Source organism: Xiphophorus couchianus, chromosome 4, assembly GCF_001444195.1.
Source record: "Xiphophorus couchianus chromosome 4, X_couchianus-1.0, whole genome shotgun sequence".
Classification (NCBI taxonomy): domain Eukaryota; kingdom Metazoa; phylum Chordata; class Actinopteri; order Cyprinodontiformes; family Poeciliidae; genus Xiphophorus; species Xiphophorus couchianus.
The window spans coordinates 11,361,444-11,365,179 of record NC_040231.1 but is presented as its reverse complement, the minus strand read 5'-3'; positions in this window follow the sequence as shown (position 1 = coordinate 11,365,179).

Below are 3,736 nucleotides of genomic sequence, written 5' to 3'. Positions count from 1 at the left end.
ATACAGTATATATATTCCGCCCTTCAAATATTACCACCAGCCGCCACTGCTTCTCACTTCTGGGTTTTCTCTCCTTGATTCAGATTGTCTGGTCGATTTTTAACCGGGCCAATCAGCGAAGGAGAAGTTTTAGAATTGTAGTCTGTCTGTAGTTTTGGCAACGACAGGAAGTGTACAAACCTGTTCAGACCATATTTTCTACACTTCCAAATGTTAATTTAAAATTAACAGCCGCCTCATTCAGACTGGCACTTCTCTCTTCGCAGTGGAGGGTGGTTGTTTACAGTGCAAGCAATTTCTAGTAAGCTTCCGTAGCATCAAAATGGTGCATTACACACATCATGGACAAATGTTTGAAATTTGTTAAAATTTAAAACTTCAAGAGAGTCCATGCCTCCAGGAAGCGATCATTTCCCAATAGCTGAGAGCCCAGACCCACTGTGTGAAGCAAATAACGCAAGACAAGAGGCTAGGTTTTACCAGGCTAGTGCAAAGAAGCTCACACTGCAGGTAAGATACTGACTGCTGCTAAACTCTCCATGAATCCCTTCTTAAAAAGTTGAAGTAATTGATTAAAAGTAATCAAAATTATCACCATGGTAAAAATGGTCTTAAACTTGATCTTGATGTTTCAGTTGAAACTTTGAGTTGTGTATTGAAATGATTATTTCCAAAATAAATTTCTATGTGACCTGTCAGTAAGCTTAAAATAAAACAAAAGGTCAGGCATAAGCAGAATTGCTTTTCACAAAAGTGACCATGTTCATCCAAAGTCACCTTCTGTATATGTGCACTTAGATGCACACAGGGCAGGTTTGGGTGTTCATACATATATAACACTATGCTGCCTGTGAGTCTATCAGGAAGCATCTGCAGGCATGTGTGTCTGATCATACAGTGAATGACCTATAGCCTCCTGTCTCTCACACACTCCTCTCCATCACTCCAGCCTCTCATTACAGCTACAGAAGCCCAGCCTGTCACGTAATTAAAGGCATAGTTATAAATGACCAGCAGGCCAAAAGCCATATTTCACAGGTGGCCATGTATTTATTTATAATTTTTCACCTTTAAATGTGTTTCTTATGCAAATGAGAGCCAGGACACTTTTCAATTAACTTTGGGGGCCAGTCCCTCTAAGTACCACAGGACCTTGTTATTGAAAATAAAGTATTTTTTTGTTATCAGGCATAAATTATTGCTGTCTGTGACAAAGGAATTACAGGATATAATGTATGGACCTGTTTTTGGTGCTGCCAGAGGTGGCAGGTGTAATTCTCATCTGTTGAAAACTTGGTGATTGCTTTTCTATGAAACCACTTTTATTACATTCTCTATACTATATGATGTCCACCCCCCAGGCTTTTTTTTTGTTTTCCTTTACTTTGGTATTCTCACTTTCTATTACATGCACAGCACTTCCATTTGCAGTACACTGCATAGCAATTTAAAAGTATATTAAATGAGCAATTGGAAAGCAGGCGGTTAGGTACGGTTCTTTCATGGTGGCACACTCAGAGTGCCCCTTTCTGTCTCATTTTCTCCTTAATTGACCAACTGAGGAGAAAAAGCAGAGCAACCCTGTTCCACTATCATATCAGGGAGAAATATTTAGAGAGCAGAGGACTCGACAAAGCTGGCTGTCCACTGGAACAGGGAAGGGGAAAAAAAAGTTTAGAGGAGAAAGTTAAAAGCAAGACAATGGCTGTTAACAGGGGAAAGAACATGTGTTCCCCCTGATCTCCTGTCCCGTCAGCAGCCCCGCACAGTGTGAGATGTGGAGGATATGCTTTGAGGTATGTGTGCGTTACATTCGTTACCCAGAATGTGCATCACACGTTGTGGTGTGTGTGCAGCAGTGCCCTCTCCATGGCGCGTAAAAAACGTCCATTAATTGAATTCCCCCCTAATTTCCCGTCAGACTGGCCTTCCAGAGCGAGACGCCTGCCTGCCTGCCAGCCGAACAACGCCACACTTCAGGTATGGTGGATAATGGAGGATGACATTTCTGTCCCAACATGCCTGGGGGCAGCATGTGATACATGGCTTCCTCTATGAAGGTTAAACTCAGCTAACCTGCCTTTGGCGTTTCATTATCCACTTGTTAAATACTCTTTTGGTAATAAAATGATTAAAAATTTTATTGCTTCTCTCAAATGAGGCCTCTTTTCAAAGGGCCTTAACGACTTTAGAGGTGGATATGAGTATGTGCATGTTTGTGTGTGTGGGTGCAAGGTGCGTGTGCAGGCATGTCTGTCTGTGTGTTGAGTGTGTGTCCAGACAAGTGCATCTTTAGTTACGTACGACTAGTGTGTAAAAACCTAATGAGAGTGATATGCTTTAAAGCGAAACCACCATTATTCTCAGCCAAACGACCTGGCCCGTCATTATGTTTAAAGTAGCAATACCTTTTCCTCTGCCAGGGCACATTCAAATAGACATGTTTTACATACACCTCAGTCTGTGTCTTGAAATGATGTGAGGTATTTATACTAAAATGAATGGGCCGGACTATTTTTACATCTCAAGTTAAGCACCGTGGCTATAGCAACGGGACATAAAATATTATATTCAAGCCATTAACAGGATCTACAAGCCTTGCCTAGGCCAATATGTCTCCACTGTGGCTTAGAAAATCACCATATTCAATGTCATTTGCCTGTAAAATTAGCAGTAAAGAGGCTTAAGAAACTAATCTCAAATCTTAATTTGTGTCTGTTTTAGGCTCTGAATCACAGAACAAGAATTGGTCAAGGAAAGTCTTGCTTTAAGGCTGCACACAATGTGTTTTTCTTTCAGTTTAGTGATAGTAAAATAGGACGAAATTATTCTTAAGCAAAACAGTAATGTCTGAAAAAAAATCTGCCATCTTTTAGTGTAATTTTTTTTTAAATGAAAACATCAAAGCTGATGTTCTGTTTTTGTTGTTCTGTTTCTGTTGGGCATATGTGGTTTATGTTTGGGGATTTCTTAGATTAGCTCACCTCCCTGTTGGGTCTTTCAGTCCCAATCAGTTTTGTTAGGGTTCATTGTTGTCCTGCTGCTGCTCCCCCCAAACCCCCATCCCAACCCCCGGAACCTACACGCACATGCTCACACACTCACTCACTTAATAAATGGCTGGGTCCCCCTCCCTCGGGCCAGGGGAGTTGGTGCTGGCCGGTTCATCTGATATATCATGGCAGCCCGCTCCTCTCTGCTCCACTGGACCCTGTCCAACACCTGTTCTCCCATCAGGGGATGTTGTGTTGGCGTGGCATGGCTGTGCCACTGTACAGATTGGCACTGCCCAGTTGGGACAGCAGAAAGGATGAAGTATGGGATTCCCAGTGACAAAATGTAAGCTGTAATTAGGAGGGGGACTGGAGTCAGAAATGGTTAGGCCTTATGTAAATAATCAAAGGTTTTTAATCTGAAATATTAGCAGTATCATTTTATTTTATGTAATTTCCTCTTTTGTGGTTGCACCTGTAATGCATCAAGTATTATCTTATTCAAGTCTCACTTTGTGCTTTAAGTTAAATGGCATTTAGATTTCTTTTAACAATTTCTTGTTTAATTATTGTATTTTTGTAAATATTTTATCCCATTTTACAGTTAAAGTGGCCTTCAGGAGAATTTGAAACTTTTCACATTTTATCATGTTATAAAAAGGTGATAAAATAAACTAAATGCTGGTCACAAATTGCCCAGCATTTAGCTGCAACCATTTTTTCCATCTGCTTCCTGTCCATGC